Genomic DNA, 26,272 nt, shown 5'->3' on the forward strand with positions numbered 1-26,272 from the left:
TAAATACAATTGGAAATAAAAAAGGAGGCATTACAAATGATACCACAGAAATACAAAGGATCATTAGGGACTACTAAGAACAATTATTCATCAAAAAATTGGAAAACACTGAAGAAACTGATAAATTCCTGAACATAAAAACCCACCAAGGTTGAACAATGAAGAAATAGAAAATTTGAACAGACCAATAATGAGTAATGAAACCAAAGCAGGATTAAAAAGTCTCCAATCGCGGCCGGGCGCGGTGGCTCAAGCCTGTAATCCCAGCACTTTGGGAGGCCGAGTCGGGCGGATCACGAGGTCAGGAGATCGAGAACATCCTGGCTAACACAGTGAAACCCCGTCTCTACTAAAAATACAAAAAACTAGCCGGGCGAGGTGGCGGGTGCCTGTAGTCCCAGCTACTCGGGAGGCTGAGGCAGGAGAATGGCGTAAACCCGGGGGGCGGAGCTTGCAGTGAGCTGAGATCCGGCCACTGCACTCCAGCCTGGGCGACAGAGCGAGACTCCGTCTCAAAAAAAAAAAAAAAAAAAAAAAAAAAAAAAAAAAAAAAAAAAAAAAAGTCTCCAATCAAAGAAAAGCCTGTTGAGGTCGCTGATGAATTCCACCAAACATTTAAAGAAGAATACCAATGCTACACAAATTCTTCAAAAAAGTTAAAAAGGAAAGAATACTTCCAAACTTATTCTATGAGGCCAGCATTAACCTGATACCAAACCAGAGAGAAACACACACACAGAAAGAAAACTACAGGCCAATATTCCTTATAAGCATAGATGCAAAAATCCTCAAGAAAATACTAGTAAACCAAATTTAACATCAAATTTAAAAGATCATTCATCATAATCAAGTGGGACTCATCCCAGGGATGCAAGGATGGTTTGACATATGCAAATTAATATGTCACATCAACAGAATTAAGGAGAAAAATTATAAGATCCTTTCAATAATGCTTAAAAAAGCATGCAGTAAAATTCAACATCCTCTTATGATTTAAAAAAAAGCCTGCATCGCCGGGCGCAGTGGCTCACTCCTGTAATCACAGCACTTTGGGAGGCCAAGGCGGGAAGATCACGAGGTCAGGAGATCGAGACCATCCTGGCTAACATAGTGAAACCCCGTCTCTACTAAAAAAAAATACAAAAAATTAGCAGGGCATGGTGGTAGTCACCTGTAGTCCCAGCTACTTAGGAGGTGGAGGCAGGAGAATGGTGTGAACCTAGGAGGCGGAGCTTGCAGTGAGCCAAGATTGCGCCACTGCACTCCAACCTGGGTGACAGAGTGAGACTCCATCTCAAAAATAAATAAATAAATAAAGTCTGCATAAACTGAATATAGAAGAAACAAGCCTCAACATGATAAAGGTCATACATGACAAGTCCACAACTAATATCATACTGGGAAGGGAAAAATTGAAAGCCTTTCTGCTAAGATCTGGAACAAGACAAGAATGCTCGCTTACACCACTTTTATTCAACATAGTACTGGAAGTCCTAGCCAGAGCAGTTAGGCAATAAAAAGAAATAAAAGGCACTGAAATTGGAGAGAATATGTCAAATTATTCTTTTTTCCCAAAGACATAAAGTTATATTTAGAAAAACCTAAAGACTCCATCAAAAACTCCTAGAGGCCAGGCGTGGTGGCACATGCCTGTAGTCCCAGCACTTTGGGAGGCCGAGGCAGATAGATCACGAGGTCAAGAGATTGAGACCATCCTGGCCAACATGGTGAAACCTCATCTCTACTAAAAATACAAAAATTAGCTGGGCATGGTGGCACACACCTGTAGTCCCAGCTACTCAGGAGGCTGAGGCAGGAGAATTGCTTGAACCTGGGAGGTGGAGGTTGCAGTGAGCCAAGACGGTGCCATTGCACTCCAGCCTGGGCAACAGAGTGAGACTCTGTCTCAAACAAAACAAAACAAACAAACAAACAAAAAACTGCTAGAACAGATAAATAAATTCAGTAAAGCTGCAGATACAAAATCAACATACAAAAATCAGTAGTGTTTCTATATGCTAAATGCAATCAACCTGAATAACAAATTGAGAAAGCAATCTCATATACAATAGTTGGAAACAAAACATATAAATAAATTTAATGAAAGAAATAAGAGATCTCTGTAAGAAACATTATAAAATCCTGGTTAAAAAAAATTGAAGAGGATATAAGAAAATAGAAAGATATTCCACACTCAAGGATTGGAAGAATTAACATTGTTAAAATGTCTTTACTACCCAAAGTGATCCACAGATTCAAAGCAATCCTTATCAAAATACCAGTAACATCCTTCACAGAAATAAAAAAAAAAGACTTAAAGTTCATACAGAACCATAAAATCCCTGAACAACCAAAGCAATCTTGACCAAAAAGAGCAAAGCTGAAAGCTAATTTCAAACTGCATTACAGAGTTATAGTAACCAAAACAACACAATACTGGCATAAAAACCCCAAAAACAAAACAAAACAAAACAACAACAACAAAAAACCATCCCCAACAAAAATGAAACAGATACACAGACAAATGGAACAAAATAAAGAACCAAAAAAAAAAAAAAAATTCACACACTTACAGTCAGCTCATTTTTAATAAAAATGCCAAGAGCATACAAAGGATAAAGGACAGTCTCTTTAATAAATGGTATGAGGAAATCAGGATATCCATATGTAGAAGGATGAAAATAGAACCCCTTCTTCCACCATGTACAAAAATAAAAAGAATGGGTTAAATACTTAAATGTACAGCCTGAAACTATGAAAATACTAGAAGAGAACATTGGGGAAATGCTTCAGGTAAAAGCACAAAAACCACAGGTAAAAGCACAGGTGACCATAGCAAAAATAGACAAATGGGATTGCATCAAGCTAAAAAGCTTCTGCCCAGAGAAAGAAACACTTAAAAAAGTGAAGAGACCACCTAAAGAATGGGAGAAAATATTTACAAACTATCCAGCTGACAAGGGATTAAAGTCCAGAATATATAAGGGACTCAAACAACTCAACAGCAATAATAATAATCATCATCCAATCTGAAAATTGGTAAAATATTTAAATAGAAATTTTTCAAAAGAAGACATACAAATGGCCAATAGGTACATGAAAAAGTGCTCCACATCACTAATCATTAGAAAAATGCAAATCAAAACCACAATGAGATATCAACTCACCCCAGTTAGAATGGCTATTATCAAAAGAACAAAAGAGGACAAACGCTGGTGAGTATTCAGAGAAAGAGGGATACCCATACACTGTTGGTGGGAATGTAAAGTAATATAGTCATAATGGAAGACATTATATAGGTTCCTCCAAAAACTAAAACTAAAATGACCATATGATTCAGCTATCTCACTGTTTGGTATATATCCAAAAGAAAGAACATACTATATCGGCCGGGCGCGGTGGCTCAAGCCTGTAATCCCAGCACTCTGGGAGGCCGAGGCGGGCGGATCACGAGGTCAGGAGATCAAGACCATCCTGGCTAACACGGTGAAACCCCGTCTCTACTAAAAAAAAAAATACAAAAAACTAGCCGGGCGAGGTGGCGGGCACCTGTAGTCCCAGCTATTCGGGAGGCTGAGGCAGGAGAATGGTGTAACCCGGGAGGCGGAGCTTGCAGTGAGCTGAGATCCGGCCACTGCACTCCAGCCCGGGCGACAGAGCGAGACTCCGTCTCAAAAAAAAAAAAAAAAGAAAAAAAAAAGAAAGAACATACTATATCAAAGAAATATATGTACTTCCATGTTTATTACAGTACTATTCACAATAGCCAAATACAGAATCAACCTAACGGTTCATTAATGGACGAATGGATAAAGAAAATGTGGTATGTATACCCAACAGAATATTATTCATCCATTAAAAAGCATGAAAGCCTATCATTTGCAGCAACAGGAATGGAACTAGAGGTCAGTATGTTAATTGAAATAAGTCAGGCACAGAAAGACAAATATTACACGTTTTCACTTCTATCTGGGGCTAAAAAAGCAGATTTTATGGAAGTAGAGAGTAGAATGGTAGTTACCAGAGGCTGGGAAGAAAAGGGAAGAGGAGAGGATAATGAGAAGTTGGTTAATGGTACAAAAATAAATAGGAGAAATAAGTTCTAGTGTTCATTAGTACAGTAAGAAAATTATGATTAGCAATAATTTATTGTGATCAATATAACTAGAAGAAAAATATTAATGTTCCAATACAAAAAAAATGAGTGTTGGATGTCCCGATTACCTTAATTTGATCATTACACATTGTATATATGTATCAAAATATATGTACCCAAAATATGGATAACTATGATCTGTCAGTACAAAACGTATCCCAAAATGGCCCCCAAACCCCAAAATACAGGATGGTAAAGGCACAAGGTAGATATTTCCATTCCAGAAGGGAGAAAAATGAAAGAAGGAAGAGGTGATGAGTCCCACATACGTCCAGAACCAACCACAGCAAATTCCACTAGACTTTAATGCTCAAGAATAATCTAGAATAATCCTTTTTCATTTGATACTCTGCCCTCCAGGACCACTGGAGTGGAAATGTCACCCCCACAGCTTGGCAGAGATCCACCCATGCTGTGGCTAGGTTGAGCAGGACTTGTGCCCACCCAGCCCTACTGCATGGGGGTTATGCCCAAAGGCTCTCAGAATTGTGGTCTCTCCCCCAGGGTTCTGTCAGAGAGAAACTAAACCCCAAGGGCTCTACCATGTAAGGATCTTACTTTCAAATTTCTTCCAGGTAGGGTTGTGCTACCATGGCTCCAGGTGACCGCACCCTCATGGCTTTAGTTGGAGGATATTTGGCCTGTTGAAGCTGAGATGATGTCCCTGATAATATCTGAACTGCCTTTGGGGCTATTTCCCCCATCTTCTAGAATAGCACAAGACTACTGAATAACTTTAGCATCCTGTCCTGTAGCCTCTAAGAAGTCTGAGAAACTTTTTTCATTCCCCCCAACTTTCATCTCCTTCATTTCAGACTGGCAGTGTTCTTGGTGGAGTACTGATTAGGTCCATGTTTCACACCCATACCAATCTCCTTAACAGACAGTTGCTTGGCCACACCCTTGGTATTCTTAACACTTTGCTTAGAAACGTCTTCAGCTAAATATCCAATTTTATCACTCACAAGTTCTATCTTCTGCAAAACACTAGAACACAAAGATAATTTAGCCAACTTCTTTGCCACATTACAACAAGGATTGCTTTCCTCTGGATTCCAATGGCATGTTCCTCTTTTCCATCTCAAACCTCATCAAAATGGCCTTTACTGTTCATATTTCCACCAACATTCTGCTCATGATTATTTATGTCTTCTCTAAGAAGAAGGAGGATTTCTCTCCAGTTCTCCTATTTTGGTCAGGCCTCACCAGATTGTCTTCAGCAGCCCCTTCATGGAAATATCTACTTTTTAAAGCATGAAGCTCAAAACTCATTTTAAGGTATTTGTTACAGTAGTATCACACTTCTTGTTAACCAATTTATTTTAGTCAGTTCAGACTTCTATAACAAACATCATAGACTTGGTGACTTAAAGAAAAAATATTTCTTACAATTCCAGAGTCTTAGAAGTCCAAGACCAAAGTGACAAAAATTTCAGTGTCTTGTGAGGACCCTCTTTCTGTTTTACAGACAGCCCCTTTTTTTGCTGTATCCTCACATGATGGAGAAAAGTAGAACTCTTATCTCCTCTTCTTATAAGGGCAATAATTGCATCATGAGGATTCCAACCTCATGACCTTAATTCTCTCCTAAATGCACCCCCTCCAAATACCATCACGTTAAAAATTAGGAATTCAACATATGAATTGGAGGAGGTGTAAATATTCAGTCCATAGCAATAGAGCAATTGGAATTACCCAGTCTGAATAGCAGAAAGAAAAAATAATGAAGAGAAATAAACAGAACCTAAGAGGCCTATGGGACACTCTTAAGCATACTAACATACACATTCTAGGAACAAATAACTGCAAAAGATACAGAATCAAAAGGGAACACTAGAAAATATCAATCAAACACAAAAGAAGGTAGTATTGGAGGAACTGAGGAATAAAAAGGATATAAAATATATAGAAAATGAAAAGCAATGTGGCAGAAGTATATTCTTTATTATTAGTAATATTTTAAGTGGCTTAGATCCCCAATTAAAGACAGAAACCAGCAGAATAAATTTTAAAGTGTGATCCAATTATATGCTGATTACAAGAAACCCACTTTAGACTCAAAGAAACAAATAGGTTGGAAGTAAAAGAATGAAAAAAGATGTTGCATGTAAATAGTAGCCAAAAGACAGCGACTGTGACTATAGTCACATAGTCAAATAGATGTTGAATTTTTTTATAAAAAATTTTTATAAAAGTGAAAGAAACACATTGCATATTGATAAAAGTGGCAATTTGTAAAGGAGATATAAATTTATACACATAAATGCACCAAACAGTGGAGTCACAAAATATATGAAGCAACTATTGATAGAATTTACGAGAGAAGTAGACACTTCTGTGAGAATAGGTGGAGACTTCAATATTCCACTTTTTTTTTTATTTTTTTTGAGGTGCAGTCTCGCTCTGTCACCCAGGCTGGAGTGCAGTGGTATGATCTTGGCTCACTGTAACCTCCGCCTCCCAGGTTCAAGAGGTTCTCCTCCTCAGCCTTCCAAGTAGCTGGGATTACAGGCATGCATTATGATGCCCAGCAAATTTTTGTATTTTTAGAAGAGACCAATGCCATGTTGGCCAGGCTGGTCTCAAACTCCTCACCTCAAGTGATCTGCCTGCCTTGACCTCTCAAAGTGCAATATTGCAGTTTCATAATGGATATAATATCTACACAAAAAACAAGAAGAAAATAGACTTGAATTACACTATAAACCAACTAGACATAGCAGACATAGTATGACAGATAGAACAATCCACAAAACAACAAAAAAATATATATACTTTTTCAAGTGCACATGAAACATTCTCCAGGGTAGGCTATAATTTGGTTCATAAAAATAATTCTCAATAAATTTAGAAGGAATAAAATCATTTAAAGTACCTTCTCCCACAACAATAGAGAATAAAGCTAAAAATCAATAACAGAAGGAAAATTGAAAAATTTTCACATACACAAAAATAACACACTCTTAAACAACCAGTGGGTCAAAGAAAAAATCACAAGGCAAATTAAAAAATATTTAGAAACAAATGAAGACAAAACATATCATACAAAAACTTATGGGATGAGGTGGCGGCAGCAGGAGGAGGAGGGCTGGGCTGGCAGGGGAGGAGAAGGTAGGCGCCATGTCACATGCAACTCCAGGCAGGGCAGTCCAGTGGCTAAGGGATGCAGCCAGACCTTGGTGGGATGCGGGTTTTGCCAAGGCCTAGGTCTGGCGACTAGGTGGAGGCATCACGGGAGCCTTTTGGGTACCACGGAGATGTGTGTTTGCCTGCAATATATTTCACTCTCTACATTTAAAGGACATTCTTTCCAAACTGCTGTGAATAAATTTGGAATGGTACTGCATATTTTTATCTAATGGAGAACTAGCTGCACTTTGAATAAGGATTGCTGCACTGCATGACTTTATAACATCCCTCACGATGTCATAAACCCGGAGCCAGAACCCCCAAGGCCTGAAGCAGATTGGCCTGGACCAGATCTGGGACGACCTTAGAGCCACCATCCAGCAGGTGTACATGCCGCACAGCATGACCAGGTCCAGATACATGGAGCTCCACCCTCATGTTTATAACTAGTGTGCTAGGGTACACCAGTCAAACCAAGCATGAGGAGCTGGAGTTTCTAAGTCAAAAAAGGGGCAGACACCTGAAGGTGCTCAGTTCGTTGGCTTGGAATTATACAAACAACTTAAGTAATTTTTGAAGAATTATTTGACAAGTCTTCTTAAGGATGGAGAAGATTTGATGGACAAGAGTGTACTGAAATTCTACACTCAACAATGGGAAGATTACTGATTTTCAAGCGAAGTGCTGAATGGAATTTGTGCCTACCTCAATAGACATTGGGTTCACTGTGAATGTGACAAAGGATGAAAGGAATATGTGAAATCTATTCCCTTGCATTAGTGACTTGTAGAGACTATTTAGGCCACTGAATAAACAGGTAAGAAATTCTGCTTCAAAGCTGATCAAAAAGGAAGGAAATGGTGAAACCATCAATACAAAACTGTGAGTGGAGTTTTAGTTTTACATGGAATTGGAGCTGAATAAAGATGATGCATTTGCAAAGGGCCCTACGTTAACAGTGTATAAGAATCCTTTGAATCTCTCTTTTTTTTTCTGTCACAGAGAGATTTTATGCCAAAGAGAGCACTGAATTCTTGCAGCAGAACCCAGTTACTGAATATATGAATAAGGCAGAAGCTTGTGTGCTTCAGGAACAGCAAAGAGTTCAGGTTTACCTTCATGAAGGCACACAAGATGAATTAGCAAGGAAATGTGAGCATGTCCTCATTGAAAAACACTTGGAAATTTTCCACACAGAACTTCAGAGTTTATTGGATGCTGACAAAAATGAAGATTTGAGACACATGTATAATCTTGTATCTAGAATCCAGAATAACCTAGGAGAATTGAAAAAACTGCTGGAGATGCACATTCATAATCAGGGTCTTTTAGCCATTGAAAAGTGTGGAGAAGCTGCTTTAAATGACCCCAAAATGTATGTACAGACTGTGCTTGATGTTCAAAAAATGCATTGCCTTGGTAATGTCTGCATTTAACAATGACACTGGCTTTGTGGCTGCTCTTGACAAGGCTTGTGGTTGCTTCATAAACAACAATGCGGTTACCAAGATGGCCCAGTCATCCAGTAAAATCCCCTGAGTCACTGGCTCAATACTGTGACTCCTTCTTGAGGAAAAGTTCCAAGAACACAGATGAGGCAGAACTAGAAGATACACTCAATCATGTAATGGTTGTCACAAGTACACAGGTGACAAAGACGTGTTTCAGAAGTTCTATGAAAAATGCTGGCCAAGAGGCTCATCCACGGTGACAATGCGAGTGATGATGCCAGTAACTATGCCAATTTTCAGCCACTGTGATGGCTGGCATAGAAAGCTGTGAATTGCCGATAACTACGTTCTAACCCTAAGGGAAGGCAGGAAGTGACATTGCTGAAGCCAGCATGTTCTCTAAGTTAAAGCAAGCTTGTGGTTTCGAGTATATCTCTAAACTTCAGTGGATGTTTCAAGACACTGGTATGAGCAAAGATCTGAATGAGCAATTCAAAAATCATCTGACAAATTCAGAACACATAGACTGAGATTTCAGCATTTAAGTGCTGAGCTCTGGGTCCTGGTCCTTTGAGCAGTCTTGTATGTTTGCCTTCCCTTAGGGTTGGAATGTAGTTATCGGCAATTCACAGCTTTCTATGCCAGTCATCACAATGGCTGAAAATTGACAAGGTTATATCAGTTGTCTAAAGGAGAATTAGTAACTAACTGCTTCACAAACAGATATACTTTGCAGGCATCCACATTCCAGATAGCAATCCTGCTTCAGTACAACACAGAAGATGCCTTGGTCCTGGAAGATGAAAATGCAAACGCTGATGAGGTGGAATTGAAGCCAGATACCTTAATAAAATTATATCTTGGTTATAAAAATTAGAAATTAAGGGTTAACATCAATGTGCCAATGAAATGGAACAGAAGCAGGAACAAGAAACCACACACAAAAATATTGAGGAAGACTGCAAACTACTGACTCAGACGGCCATCATGAGAATCATGAAGATGAGGAAGGTTCTGAAACACCAGCAGTTAGTTGATGAGGCCCTCACTCAGCTATCCTCCAGGTTCAAACCCCAGGTCCCTGATCAAGAAATGCATTGACATTCTAATTGAGAAAGAACATTTGGAGCAAGTTGATGGTGAAAAAGACACCTACAGTTACTTCACTTAACCCTCTAGGAAGGGTCTCATTGTGTGTCCTGCAGCAAATAGTTCATGTTGGAAAGAATGGAAACAACTCAAGTTTATAGCAGCCAGCCTGCCACCATTGGACCTCCCTTTTTAAAACTGAGACCAAGACTCCTATCAGCTGGTCTCAGATTTACATTGGAACTGCTCAGGATAGATACATTTCAAATCTGTAAATATGGACACCAATGCCATTTACCCTAATTTAAGAACAGAAAAGACTGAACCTCCCATGGTGAAGGCTGCCCGCTACTGCATTTAAATCAAGACATGGGCTCCCCCATTAGCAACTGTTGTATTGGCAGCACTTGTCATGTTGGCAGCACTTTGAGAGCAAGTCTGAATGGACTCATGTGTAATCTGTTATGAAAAACCATTTGTTTAGTGTATTTCATTTTTAATGTGTGAAAATAAAGAAAATTAAAGGATTTCTTATTGAATGGTACCTCACATCTCAACACTAACATTGAATGTAAATGGCCGTATTGCTCCACTTAAAAGACACAGAACAATAGAATGGATAAGAATTCACCAACCAACTATCTTCTGCCTTTAAGAGACTTACCTAATACATAAGGACTCTCATAAACTTAAGGTAAAGGGGTGGAAAAAGGCATTTCATGTGAATGGACACCAAAATGAGCAGGAGTAGCTATTCTTATATCAGATGAAATGAACTTTAAAGCAACAGCAGTTAAAAAAGACAAAGAGGGACATTATATAATGGTAAAAGGCCTGTTCAACAAGAAAGTATCACAATTCTAAATATATATGCACCTAACACTGGAGCTCCCAAATTTATAAAACAATTACTTATAGACCTAAGAAATGAGATAGGCAGCAATACAATAGTAGTGGGGGACTTCAATACTCCACTGACAGCACTAGACAGGTCATCAAGACAGAAAGTCAACAACAACAACAACAAACAATGGATTTAAGCTATACCTTGGAACAAATGGACTTAATAGATATACATACAAAATTTCACCCAACAACCGCAGAATGCACATTCTATTCAACAGCTCATGGAACTTTCTCTAAGATAGACCATATAATAGGCCACAAAATGAGCCCTAATAAATTTAAGAAAATTGAAATCATATTAAGCACTCTCTCAGACCACAGTGGAATAAAACTGAAAATCAACTCCAAAAGAAACCTTCAAAATCATGCAAATATATGGAAATTAAATAATCTGATCCTGAATGATCATTGGATCAAAAATGAAATCAAGATGAAAATTTGAACAATTCTTCAAAGTGAACAACAATAGTGACACAACCTATCAAAACCTCTGGGATGCTGGGTGCAGTGGCTCATGCCTGTAATCCCAGTACTTTGGGAGGCCGAGGAGGGTGGATCATGAGGTCAGGAGTTCAAGACCATCCTGGCCAAGATGGTGAAACACCATCTCTACTAAAAATACAAAAATTAGCTGGGTGTGGCGGCATCTGCCTGTAGTCCCAGCTACTCAGGAGGCTGAGGCAGAAGAACCACTTGAACCTGGGAAGTGGAGGTCGCAGTGAGCCAAGATCATGCCACTGCACTCCAGCCTGGGTGACAGAATGAGACTCTGTCAAAAAAAAAAACCAACAACAACAACAACAACAAAAACTACCTCTCAGATACAGCAAAGGCAATGCTAGGAGGAAAGTTCATAGCCCTAAAAGCCTGCATTGAAAAGACTGACAGAGCACAAACTGACAATCTATGGTCACACCTCAAGGAACTAGAGAAACAAGAACAAACCAAACCCAAACCCAGCAGAAGAAATGAAATAACAAAGATCAGAGCAGAACTAAATGAAATTGAAACAAAAAAAAATACAAAAGAGAAATTAAACAAAAATCTGGTTCTTTGAAAAGATAAATAAAATTGATAGACCATTAGCAAGATTAACCAAGAAAAGAGAAAATCCAAATAACCTCAATGAGAAACGAAATGGGAGATATTACAACCGACACCACAGAAATACAAAAGATCATTCAAGGCTATTGTGTACATCTTTACATGTAGACTAAAAAACCTAGAAGAGATGGATGAATTCCTGGAAAGATACAACCCTCCTAGCTTAAATCAGGAAAAATTAAATATCCTAAACAGACAAATAACAAGCAGCAAGATTGAAATGGTAATTTAAAAATTATTAACAACAAAAAAAATCCAGAACCAGATGGATTCACTGCAGAATTCTACCAGACATTCAAAGAAGAATTGGTACAAATCCTATTGACACTATTCCACAAGATAGAGAAAGAGGGAACCCTCTCTAAGTCATCCTATGATGCCAGCATCACCCTAATACCAAAACCAGGAAAGGGCATAACCAAAAAAGAAAACTACAGACCGATATCCTTGATGAACATAGATGCTAAAATCCTTAACAAAATACTAGCTAACCAAATCCAACAACATTATCCAAAAGCTAATCCACCATGATCAAGTGGACTTCATACCAGGGATGGTTTAATATATGCAAGTCAGTAAATGTGATGCACCACAAAAACAGAATTAAAAACAAAAGTCACATGATTATCTCAACAAATGCAGAAAAAGCATTTGACAAAATCCAGCATCCATTTATGATTAAAACTCTCAGCAAAATCAGCATACAAGGGATATACCTCAATGTAATAAAAGATGACAAACCCACAGCCCACATAATACTGAATGGTGAAAAGTTGAAAACATATTCTCTGAGAACCGGAACCAGATAAGGATGTCCACTCTCACCACTCCCCTTCAGCATCGTACTGGAAGTCTTAGCCAGAGCAATCAGACAAAAGAAAGAAATAAAGGGCATCTAAATCAGTAAAGAGGAAGTCAAACTGTCACTGTTTGCTGATATGATTATTTACCTTGAAAACCCTAATGAGTCCTGCAGAAAGTTACTAGAATTGATAAAATAATTCAGCAAAGTTCCTGGATACAAAATTAAGGTACGTAAATAAGTAGCTCTTCTATACACCAACAGCAACCAAGCAGAGAATCAAATCAAGAACTCAATCCCTTTTACAATAGCTGCAAAAAAAAAAAAAAAAAAAAAAAAAACTTAGGAATATACATAACCAAGGAGGTGAAAGACCTGCACAAGGAAAACCAAAAAACATTGCTGAAAGAAATCATAGACAACACGAACAAATGGAAACACATCCCATGCTCGTGGATGGGTAGAATGAATATTGTGAAAATGACCATATTGCCAAAAGCAATTTACAAATTCAACACAATTCCCATCAAAATACCACCATCATTCTTCACAGAATTAGAAGAAACAATTCTAAAATTCATGTAGAATCAAAGAAGATCCTGCATATCCAAAACAAGACTAAACAAAAAGAACAAATTTGGAGGCATCACATTACCTAATTTCAAACTATACTATAAGGCCATAGTCACCAAAACAGCATGGTACTAGTATAAAAATAGGCACACAGACCAATGTAACAGAATAGAGAGCCCAGAAATAAACCCAAACGCTTACAGACAGCCGATCTTTGACAAAGCAAACAAAAACATAAATTGGGGAAAGGACACCATTTTTAACAAATGGTGCTGGGATAAATGGCTAGCCACATGTAGGAGAATGAAACTAGATCTTCATCTCTTACCTTATACAAATATCAACTCAAGATGGATTAAGGATTTAAATCTTATGTGCTTTCCTGAAACTATAAAAATTTTAGAAGATAACATTGTAAAAACCCTTCTAGACATTGGCTTAGGCAAGGATTTCATGACCAAGAACCCAAAAGCAAATGCAATAAAAACAAAGATAAATAGCTGGGACTTAATTAAACTAAAAAGCCTTTGCATGGCAAAAGGAACAGTCAGCAAAGTAAGCAGGCAATCCACAGAGTGGGAGAAAATCTTCACAATCTATTCATCTGACAGAGAACTAATATCTAGAATCTACAAGAAACTCAAACAAATCAGCAAGAAAAAAACAAGCAATCCCATCAAAAAGTGGGCTAAAGACATGAATAGACAATTCTGAAAATGAGACATACAAATGGCCAACAAATATATGAAAAAATGCTCAACATCACTAATGATCAGGGAAATGCAAATCAAAACCACAATGCAATACCATCTTACTCCTGCAAGAATTGCCATAATCAAAAAATAAAAACACAGTAGATGTTGGCATGGATGCAGTGATCAGGGAACACTTCTACACTGCTGGTGAGAAGTAAATTAGTACAACAACTATGGAAAACAGTGTGAAGACTCTTTAAAGAACTAAAAGTAGAATATTTAATCCTACCATTTGATCCAGCAATCCCACTACTGGATATTTACCCAGAGGAAAATAAGTCATTGTACGAAAAAGATACTTGCACATGCTTGTTTGTAGCAGCACAATTCACAATTGCAAAATTGTGGAACCAACCCAAATGCTCATCAATCAACGAGTGGGTAAAGAAACTGTGATCTATATCTATATCTATATCTATATATCTATATCTATATCTATATATATGATGGACTACTACTCAGCCTTAAAAAGGTATAAATTAATGGCATTCGCAGCAACCTGGATGAGATTGGAGACTATTATTCTAAGAGAAGTAACTCAGAAAAGGAAAACCAAACGTCATATGTTCTCACCGATATGTGGGAGCTAAGCTCTGAGGATGCAAAAGTGTAAGAGTGATACAGTGGACTTTGGGGACTTAGGGGAAAGACTGGTAGGGAAGTGAAGGATAAAAGATTACAAATAGGGTGCAGTGTATACTGCTCGAGTGATGGGTGCACCAAAATCTCAAAAATCACCACTAAAGAACTTACTCATGTACCAAACACCACCTGTACCCCAATAACCTATAGAAAAATTAAAACTTTTTAAAAAAAGGACAAAGGAGATTGAGAAGAAAAAGAAATTACTACTTTAACATCAGTCTCAGGTTGATGACAACTTACTTATTTCATGCATGGGTTCTGCATTGGGTGATGGTATGTAATTTTAAATAGATCCTTATATATGTTTGTTTGTTTATATATGCACATATAAAATCTATATATATAGAAAAAAAAACTTATGCGATGCAGTAAAGGCAGTGCTCAGAGGAAAGTTTATAGCTGAAAATGCTTACATTACAAAATGAAAAAGATGTCACATCAACAACCCAACAAAAGGAAGGATATAATAAAGGTTAAAGCGAGATGATAAGCTAGACAATAAAAAAATAGAGATAATCAATAAAACCAAATATTAGTTCCTTGAAATAATCAACTGAGTTGATAAGTATTCAGCTACATTGCTAAGAAAAACAGACAGTAGATGTAAATAACTAGAATCAGAAATGAAAGTGGAAACAATACTTCCAACTTTACAGAAATAAAAGGATTATAAGATACTAGTATGAACAAATGAGTGCCAACAAATTAGATAATTTAGATGAGCTGAATAAATTCCTAGAAAACATGAATTACTAAAACTGACTCAAGAAGAAATAGAAAATGTCAATTGACCTACAACAATTGAAGAGATTGAATCAGTAGAAAAAAAAAAAAAAAAGAAACAAAACTCCCAACAAAGAAAAGCCCAGAACCAGTTGGCTTCACTGGTATATTATATATTTCAAAAAGGATTAACACTGACACTAATATTACTCAACCTCCTCCAAAATACAGAAGAGAAGGAAATTCTTCCTAATACAATACCCTAATACTACAGTCAGACAAAACAGTACACGAAAACTATAGCCTAATATCCTTTATGAATATAGATACAGAAATCCTCAACAAAATACTAGCAAACTGGATCCAACAGCACAGTAAAAATATTATACTCCATAACCAAGTGGGATTAATCTCAGATGTACAAGAGTGGTTCAATATCTAAAAATGGATTGATGCAATAGATCACATTAATAAAATAGAGGAAAAATACTACATGGTCACTTCAGGTGCAAAAAAAGATGACAAAATCCAACACTCTTCTGTGACAAAAATACTTATCAAAGTAGGAAAAGGAAACTTCTTCAACATGATAAAAGACATTTATGGATATTCCACAGCTAACATTATACTCAATGGTGGAAAACAGAAAGCTTTTCTGGTAAGGTCAGGAACAAGACAGGATGTCTACTTTCACCACTGTTACTCAACCTTGTACTGAAAATCCTAGCTAGAGCTATGAAATGAACAAATAAGATGTTCACATTGGAAACAAAGAAGTTCAACTATCTCTATTTGGAAATGACATAATTCTATTTTAAGAAAAATTCCAAAACACACACACACACACACACACACACACACACACCCACGAGCTAATAAATAAATTTGGTAAAGTTTCAGGGTATAAGATCTTATTAGTCTGTTCTCCTGCTGCTAATAAAGACATACCCAAGACTGGATAATTTGTAAAAAAAGAGGTTTCATGTACTCACAGTTCCACATGGCTGGAGAGGCCTCACAATCACAGCAGAAGATGAAGGAAGAGCAAAGGAATGTCTTACATGGCAGCTGGCAAAAAGAGAGCTTGTGCAAGAGAACTCTTATTTATAAAACCATCAGATCTCTTGTGACTTATTCTGTATCACGAGAACAGTATGGGGGAAATGGCCCCTATGATTCAATTATCTCCCACTGGCTTCCTCCCACAACATGTGGGACTTACAGGAGTTACAATTCAAGATGAGATTTGGATGGGGACACAGCCAAACCATATCATTCCACCCCTGGATCCTCTCACATCTCATGTCCTCACATTTCAAAACCAATCATGCCTTCCCAACTGTCCCCAAAAGCCTTAACTCATTTCAGCATTAACTCAAAAGTCCACCATTCAAACTCTCACTTGAGACAAGGAAAGTCTCTCCTGCCTATGAGCCTGTAAAATCAATAGCAAATTAGTTACTTCCTAGATACAAGGGGTGTACAAGCATTGCATAAGTACACCCATTCCAAATGGGAGAAATTGGCCCAACTGAAAGGGCTAAAAGTCCCATGCAAGTCTGAAATCCAGCAGGGCAATCAAATCTTAAAGCTCCAAAATGATCTCCTTTGACTCCATGTCTCACATCCAGGTCATACTGATGAAAGAGGTGGGTTCCCATGGACTTGGGTAACTTTGCCCCTGTGGGTTTGCAGGATACAACCTCCCTCCTGGCTGCTTTTATAGGCTGGCATTGAGTGTTTGTGGCTTTTCCAGGCACAGAGTGTAAGCTGTCAGTGGATTTACCATTTCGGGGTCTGGAGGACAGTGGCCCTCTTCTCACAGCTCCACTAGGCAGTGCCCCAGTGAAGACTCTGTTTGAGGGCTCCCACCCCACATTTTCCTTCTGTGCTGATCTAGCAGAGGTTCTCCATGAGGGCACTGCCCCTGCAGCAAACTTCTTCCTGGACATCCAGGCATTTCCATACATCCTCTGAAACCTAGGCAGAAGTTTGCAAACCTCAATTCTTGACTTTGGTGCACTTCAGGCTCAACACCATGTGGAAGCTGCCAAGGCTCGGGGCTTGCACCCTCTGAAGCCATGGCCTGAACTGTACCTTGGTCCCTTTTAGCCATGACTGGAGTGGCTGGAATGCAGGGCACCAAGTCCCTAGATTGCACACAGCAGAGGCACCATGGGCCCAATGCATGAAACCATTTTTTCCTCCCAGGCCTCAGTTCCTGTGATGGAAGGAGCTGCTGTGAAGACCTTGGACATGTCCTGGAGACATTTTCCCCATCATCTTGGTGATTAACATTTGGCTCCTCATTAGTTATGCAAATTTCTGCAGCCTGATTGACTTTCTTCTCAGAAAATGGGTTTTTCTTTTCTGTCACATTGTTAGGCTGCAAATTTTTAACAACAACACCCAAACCACCTCTTTAATGCTTTGCTGCTTAGAAATTTCTTCTGCTAGATACCCTAAATTATTTCTCCCAAGTTCAAAATTCCAAAAGTCTCTAGGGCAGGGGCAAAATGCCATGGTCTCCTTGCTAAAGCATAAGAAGAGCAACTTTTGCTTCAGTTCCCAACAAATTTCTCATCTCCATCTGAGACCACCTCAGCCTGGATGTAATTGTTAGCATTTTTGTCAAAGTTATTCAACAAGTCTCTAGGAAGTTCTAAACTTTCTCACATTTTCCTATCTTCTTCTGAGCCCTCCAAACTGTTCCAACCTCTGCCTGTTACCCAGTTCCGAAGTTGCTTTTAAACTTTTGGGTATCTTTACATCAGCAAGTCACTAATGGTAGCAATTTACTGTATTAAGCTGTAGTCATGCTGCTAATAAAGACATACCCCAGACTGGATAATTTATGAAGAAAAGAGGTTTCATGGACTCACAGTTCCACATGGCTGGGGAGGCCTCACAATCCTGGCAGAAGATGAAGGAAGAGCAAAGGAATCTCTTACATGGCAGCAAGCAAAAAGAGAGCTTGTGCAGGGAAACTCCCATTTATAAAACCATCAGATCTCATGAGATTTATTCACTACCACAAGGACAGTATGGGGGAAACTGCCCTCATAATTCAATTATCTCCCACCAGGTCCCTCCCACAATATGTGGGAGTTATGGGAGCTACAACTCAAGATGAGATTCAGGTGGGGACACAGCCAAACCACATCAAAGATAAATACACAAAAATCAGTTCATGTTTCTACACACCGGTGTTTTAAAGTGTAGGTTTTATTATTATTCAGGTGTGGTGAGGCTAAGAAATCAGGAGATGACTGCCATTGAACTGTCACTTACAGTTCCCAAGAGGAGGTAGCATGCTACACCACAGGGGGAACACAGAAAAGCACCGGAGTTGGTCAGGAGGCAGAGGGAGCAAGGGGAAAACATGGGCAAGAGCCCTTGTTGTGGTTTTGTTAAGAAGGGACGAGTAAGTCAAGATAGGCAAGCATTGGATTGGCTAGTTTGAAAAATTTCAGCAAACTCAGGAACATAGGGGCCTATCCCTAGTTGTGTGGTACCAGAACTTAGGGTGATTGTGGCAGGGGAATTGTGGCCCTGAGTTTGAGAACCCAATAGAGGAGGGAATGGGAGTGTGGGCTTTGGGCTGGTTACTTTCCATATGAAAGGAATGCTCCCGGGAAAGTTATTTGCTATTTCTAGGAATTGGCTAGCCCTGGGAAGGAGTGGTAGTGTAACCAGGGTCACCAAGGCCTCATATGTCAACGTATCAGAAATACATGGGAAAAAAGGCATGATTTATACAACCAGAAATGAGCAATCTGAAAAGGAAATAAAATAATTTCATTCACAATCTATCCAGAAGAATAAACTATCTAGGAATAAATTTAATCAAGGAAGGGAAGCACTGGTACAATGCAAACTCAAAATGTTATGGAAATAAAGAAAAACTAAATACATGGAAAGACGTCTCACATTCATGGATTAAAAGTCTTAATATTATGAAGATGGCAATATGCCTCAAAGCAACCTACAGATTTAATTCAATCTGTATTAAAATTACAATGGCTTCTTTTTTTCAGAATAAGAGAGCCAATCCTCAAAATTCATATGAAATCTCAAAGGATCCAGAACAGCCTATGGTATCTTGTAAAAGAAGAAAAGTTGGAAGATTCACACTTCCCAATTTCAAAACTTACTACAAAGCTACAGTAATCCAAAGAGTATCTGAATGGAATAAGGATAGACACATAGACCACTGGAATAGAACTGAGAGTTCAGAAATCAACCCAGAAATCTATGGCTAATTGATTTTTGTCAGTGGCGCCAAGACAGTTTAATAGACAAAGAAGAGGATCTTCAACAAATGGTGCTGGCACAAATGGATAACCAACATGTAAGAGCTTGAAGTTGGACCCCTATATTACTTCATAAACAAAAATGATGTTAAACTAAATCAACAACCTAAATATATAAGCACAAACTGTAAAACTGTTAGCAGAAAACACCGGGGTAAATCTTCACGATCTTGAATTAAGCAATGGATTCTTTGACAGCAAAAACACAAACAAAAACTTTAAAAATAGTCAAATTTGACTTGGTGAAAATTAAGAACTTGTGCAGCAAAGAATATCATCAAGAAAATGAAAAGACTACTTACGAGATGTAAGAAAGTATTTGCAAATAATATATATGATAAAGGTTTATCATATATGTATGTAGAATATATAAAGAACTCATAATTCAGCAACAAAAAGACAAACCACTCATTTGAAAACTAGGCAAAGGACTTGAGTAGACATTTCTCTAAAGAAGACACACAAATGGCCAAGAAGCACATGAAAAGATGTTCAACATCATTAGTCATTAAAGTAGTACAAATCAAAATCACAGTGAGATTCTACTTCATATCTACTATTATGACTAAAATTTTTCAAATGGAAAATAAAAGGTATTGCTGAGGATATGGAGAAATAGAAGCCTTTGCACATTGCTGGTAGGAACGTAATATGTTACAGGCAATGTGGAAAGTAATTGGTGACCGATCAAAAAGTTAAACATAGAATTACCATGTGATCTAGCAATTCTACTTCTACATATATACCAAAAAGAAATGAACACTTACATCCACAAAATATGGCATACTAATATTTATTCATAATAGCTAAAAGTTGGAAACCAAACGTCCATCAACAGAGTGGATAAACAAATTGCATTATGTACACACAATGGAATATTATTCAGGCATAAAAAAGAAGGCAGTACTTATACTTGCTATAACTTGGATAAACCTCAAAAACATTTTGTTAAGTGCAAAAAGCCAGATACAAAAGGTCATATTAGATAAATCCTTTCATCTGAAATATCCAGAATAAATAAATCCATAAAGACAGAAATCAGATTAGTGATTTTCAAGGGATGAGAGGAAGAGGGTTTGAGGAGTGATTACTTAATGGGCATAAAGTGTTCTTCTGGGGTGATGAAAAAGCGTTGAAACTTGAGAACGATGGTTGCACAATATTGGGAACACACTAAATGTGACTGAATTGTATATTTCAAAATGATGAATTACAAGTTCTGTGAATTTTACCCCCATTAAAAATAGAAAATAAATAAAATGATTTTTTAAGGTTTAGAAAATTGTTAGCATTGCATCCACTCATTGAATGTTACCAGAAAAAGCATCACAAAATTGGATTCACTGGTTTCATTTTGAATTAATAAACACAAACCTCAGGTGGGTACTCCACAATATCCTGAAATAAAAATACCACTATATTTTTCTCCTAGTAAATTGACTTTTCTCTTCTGTGAGGTAGCTATTTATTTCCCTCAACTTTCTCCTCAAATATCATTTCATACTTCCCCTCTCTTCAAAAATTCTACCCACCCCAAATGACAATCTCAGTAAGTCCCTGAAAAAAATAGAAGCTGCCAGATAGCTACTCCCTCACCTTCCCACCAGTTAATCTATAAACCTTACTGCAGCAGATACTGATCATCTATTTCCCATGAGTTTTTTACCCTTTTATCTCTTGCTAACCAAAACCCAACTTGGATTAGCTGACATCCATGTGTTCAGGAGAGCTTGGCCTTGTCCAGCCCTGAGACATGAATCATGATTGAACTAAATCAGTCATGTTTGTTTCATTTCCAGGTATAAGAGATCATTTCTGACACAGGCATGCAATATATAGAGGCCCCCAGAGCTTGAGGAGGATTTTTACTAGATTTTTAAGGAGCTGCACAGGAAGAAGCACATCTCTTTTTATCAGGATGTAGTTTTGACTGCTTATTGCTTGGAATTACTGCTGATATCTTGCAAGTATGACACAACCAACAAATAGAGAGGGTAGAGCAAAGGAGGGTAGAGCAAAGGATCTTGGTAACTTTTTTTTTTTTTTTTTTGGGACAGAGTCTCACTCTGTCGCCCAGGCTAGAATGCAGTGATATGACCTTGGCTCACCTCAACGTCCACACCTCCCCCACACAGGTTCAACTGATTCTCCTGCCCCAGCCTCCAGAGTAGCTGGGATTACAGTGCATGCCACCATGCCTGGCTAACTTTGTATTTTAGTAGAGATGGGGTTTCACCATGTAGGTCAGGCTGGTCTTGAACTCCTGACTTCAAGTGATCCACCTGCCTTGGCCTCCTAAAGTGCTAGGATTACAGGCATGAGCCACTGCACCTGGCCCTTGGTGACAGTCCTGAGCCACTGAATTAACCAACTCTGAAACTGGCCCACCTATAGACATATTGTTATATAAGATGATAGCTGGCATTATTGAAACAGCAAGGTAGGAAGGGGTCCCTGGCAAAACTCCAACTGGCCTGCGCACTGGAAGGAATGCACTGGGACTGAGCCACATAGTTCACACCCTTTGCAGAAGGCAGGAGCTTGCCCCTCCTCTTCCTGTGTGGAACCTGGGATTCAAACACAAGGCGGGAAGCACATCAACAGGAACTCTGGCCTCACAGAGAGTCCCTGTTTCCCCTTTTTTTCCTTTTCACCCAATAAAACCCTGCTGTATTCACCCTTCAAACCTGTGAGCCTAAACCTTGCTGGCCGTGGGACAAAGACCCTATCTTTAGCTGAACTAAGGAAAAGTCCCGCAACGTTATTACGTTACTTTAATTGGGATTCTGTTATTTGAAGAGGAAAGCATCCTTACTGAACAAATAGAGATGATATTCTTCGGCTTATCAAAGGCCAGCCACTGCACTTGGCTTTGACTCCTATCACGCCTACCTGTCACAAAGCCTTTACTTTGGTAATTTCTGTACCCTACTCCCCAATCCACTTCTGCATTTTCTAGTTTACTCTTTCTGAAAGATTCCATTCAGCGTATAAACATGACATAGACATTTCCATGAATGAAAGGTGTCCACTGAACTCTCCATTGCCTCCCTCTCCATTATCATCCCATACTTTTACTTCTTTTCCAAAACTTTGTAAAACAATCACCTTCTCTTACTGTTGTCATTTTTTGTAATTGTACTCTTTTAAAAAGGCACATAAAAATTATTGGCTTATATAACTAAGGAGTCAGAAATAGGTATTGTTTCGCATAAACTAGATTCCACAAACTCAAACAAGGTCATAGTATTCTGTCTCTTCCTACCTCCAAATCTTAGTGCTGCTCCTATGTGTCTGCCTTGTTATTTCCCAGTGCAGACAAGCTATCTTCACACACTAGGAAAAATGGCATCTATAGACTTCCAGTTTCATGGCCTTAGTAGTAAGGCACTTCATGTTCCAGTTAAAATTGAAAAAAGACTCTATTAGATCGTATAACTTGTCCTGAATCAACTTTTATGGTCAAGAAAATGAGATATTATAATTGAATGGACCTAGATCTTGTGCTCAAAAGTCATTCCCTCTAGCCAGGAATACTGTGATTTACAGCCATAGAATTGTTAAAAGATTGGAGTGAGAAAGGAGTCATTCTCCAAATAAAGCAGACACAAAAACGGAAGCCAATTACAGTCCACCCTTGACCTCTGGGTGTTCAGCACAATTAAACCCTTATACCTATACATAATATGCATTTCCTAAAATGCTCCTGCATAATATAATGCATCTGTTATATGTTAATCCAAAAATGCATTCACTCCCTCTCAAAAGGAGACAAGCCAAAATTGTATCAAGTTACTGCCTTTAGCTCTACATTCAGATCTCCAAACCATGTGCATTCCCTCCTGAATCAGATCCAGATGAGAATCGTCATGATATAGCATCTAAAATTAAATAAAGAATGTACCATCCCTAATATGCCCAATATACAGAAAAACAGGACAATCAGGAGCAAATGGAAATCACTTACAGTTGTCACCAGCCATTGCAAATTCTATTTGCAGATTCTATTAGTCAGAGATAGAAAGGCCTCACTGTCCTGGCAGTGCAGTGAGTGGAGGTAGCTGAACAATTTGACTGTTTCTGACCTCTGAGAGCTTTTCTTTGTCCTTTACTTCCATGGCCATAGCCAAGAAAAGAGCTACGGAGAATTCCTTTGGGGGGGAGTTGTACTAAATTCCAGTTTCAGGCATGTCACCAATTTATCTATTTGTCAAGGCCACTGCAGTTATATTATAGAAACTCAGTGCAAATATGTTTAGGTTAAAAAGATAACTGAGCTAGGTTTACTGGCTTGCACCTGTAATGTCAGCTACCTGGGAGGCTGTGGTGGGAGGGTCATTTAAGCCCAGGCATTCAAGGCTGCACTGAGCTATGATCATGCCACTGCACTCTAGCCTGGGCAAAAGAGTGGGGCTCCATCTCTAAACAAAGCAAAAAATAAATTGGTTCATTTAACTGGGAAGTAGAGGCTCCCCTAGAACCTGAATCTCAAATTAGAGTTTTAGAAATCTCTCACTCTACCATTAGTCCTTTGCCCATTCTCTCTCAATCTTTCTCTTTTCCTTCCTCCCTCTTTCTGTTTCTATCTCTATCTCTATATCTTTCTCTCACTATGGAAAAAATTTTCCAGTAACTGGGAAGAGGGCTGCCAGCAGCCTAAATCACATTCCTCTCCCAACCATGCTTCCAATCTGGCTTGTACCCTCCACTATGGTATCGAAATGGATCTTGTCAAGGTTTCCTCTGATCCTCATTTTACCAAATGCAATATACAATTTTCTGGGCACCTTATTCAACCTCACAATAAAGTATTACTCATTTGATCACCTCATGCCCCTTGAAACACTCTCCTCTTTCTGTTGCAAGGACAGAATTCTCTGAATTTCTTTCAGATTCTCAGTTTCATTGGCTGGATTTTCCTCTTCTTTAAATCTACATATTGACATCTAAGGATTTTGTCCTGGGCTCTCCTCTCTGCCTTATCTATACTCTTTCTCTAAGTAATCTCATTAGATAGCACAGTTTAAATGCCAGTCACATACTGATGACTCCCAATTTTCAAATGTACAACCACTCAGCTTCAGACACACACACACACACACACACACACACACAATCCAACAACCTATTTGATATTGTCATTTGAATGTATACCAGGCAAATCAGAATTAATGCATTCAAGATGAACTCCTCATAATCTATTCCTTCCCCAGACTTCCTTCTTTCAATACATGGCACCATCCATCCATATGTTTAAGCCACAAAGACAAAAGACTTCTCTTTTTCTCACCATTCACGCAATCCATCACTTGGTGCAATTACTAAAACCACTCCATTAAGTAATGTGAATTTCCTAGTTATCTCCTCTGATTGTCTGTTCTCCAAAATTTTCTCCTCTACAACCCACACATTTACATGCAGCAATTAATATTGCAGAATAGTTCTCCACTGTCACTCAAAAATCACTGAAAAACAAATTAAGTCTTGCCAGACCTTGTAGAGATCATGCTACAGAGAAAGGAGGGACTTAATTTAAAAACAAAGCATTCTCTCATGCCAAATGCTTTGCAAGCTGAACTGGATTAGTAACACAAATTATGAAATTTCCTGGCAGTAAATAACAGAGGCAAGCACTTTAAAAATTACCTATCCTATCTGTGGAATGGGCAGGAAGCCCTATATCTGAATGTAGACTGAGCTCACAGAACGGGTTTAGTCTCATTTCAATTTTAGGAGTTAAACAAACAACAAAATCTTTACCTTAACCCCATCCTAGACAGAAGAGACTTTTATGTTTATTAATATTTTTTGTCTTTAATAGCTTTAGTAGTCATTTCTAGGTTTATGCACATAAAATAGATCTCCAAGGGTCTGCTTAGAAGTATAATTATCTCCTGTATTTGTCTACTATGGTTGCCATAAAAGAGTACCACAAACTGGGTGGCTTAAACAACAAAAATTTATTATCTCACAGTTCCGGAGGCTGCAATTCTGAGATCAAAGTGTCAGCAGCGATGACTCCCTCTGAGGGCTGTGAGGGAGAATATATTCCAGCCCCTCTCCTAGCTTCTGATGGTTTGCTGGCAATCTTTGGTATTCGTTGGCTTGCAGAAGCATCACTTGGGTGTCTGCCTTCAGGTTCACATGGCTTTCTCCCTGTATGAGTGTGTCCAAATTTTCATTTTTTATAAGGACACCAATCAGATTAGATTACAGGCCCATCCTACTCCAGTATGATCTTTTTTTTTTTTTTTTTTTTTTTTTTTGGAGATGGAGTCTCTCTTTGTCACCCAGGCTGGAGTGCAGTGGCAGGCTCTTGGCTCATTGCAACCTCTGCCTCCTGAGTTCAAGCGATTCTCCTGCCTCAGCCTCCTGAGTAGCTGGGATTACAGGTGCGTCCTATCACGCCTGGCTAATTATTGTGTTTTTAGTAGAGAAAGGGTTTCACTATGTTGGTCAGGCTGGTCTCAAACTCCTGACCTCGTGATCTGCCCACCTTGGCCTCCCAAAGTGCTGGGATTACAGGTGTGAGCCACCATGCCCTGCTGACCTTTTAATGAATTGCATCTGCAATGACCCTTTTAAAAGATAAAGTCATGTTCTGGGGTACTGGGAGTTAGAACGTC

At 38.6% G+C, this 26,272-nt stretch overlaps 1 protein-coding gene and 1 pseudogene across 1 annotated transcript in view; one reads left to right on the forward strand and one right to left on the reverse strand.

Moving 5' to 3' along the window:
- LOC105467225 (coiled-coil domain containing 192) overlaps window positions 1–26,272 on the reverse strand; it is a 249,325-nt gene that overhangs the window by 166,104 nt on the left and 56,949 nt on the right. The gene's annotated exons all lie outside the window — the stretch shown is intronic.
- On the forward strand, window positions 7,580–9,907 carry LOC112424114 (cullin-1-like; annotated as a pseudogene).

This window comes from Macaca nemestrina, chromosome 6, assembly GCF_043159975.1.
Source record: "Macaca nemestrina isolate mMacNem1 chromosome 6, mMacNem.hap1, whole genome shotgun sequence".
In the NCBI taxonomy this organism is placed as follows: Eukaryota; Metazoa; Chordata; class Mammalia; order Primates; family Cercopithecidae; genus Macaca; species Macaca nemestrina.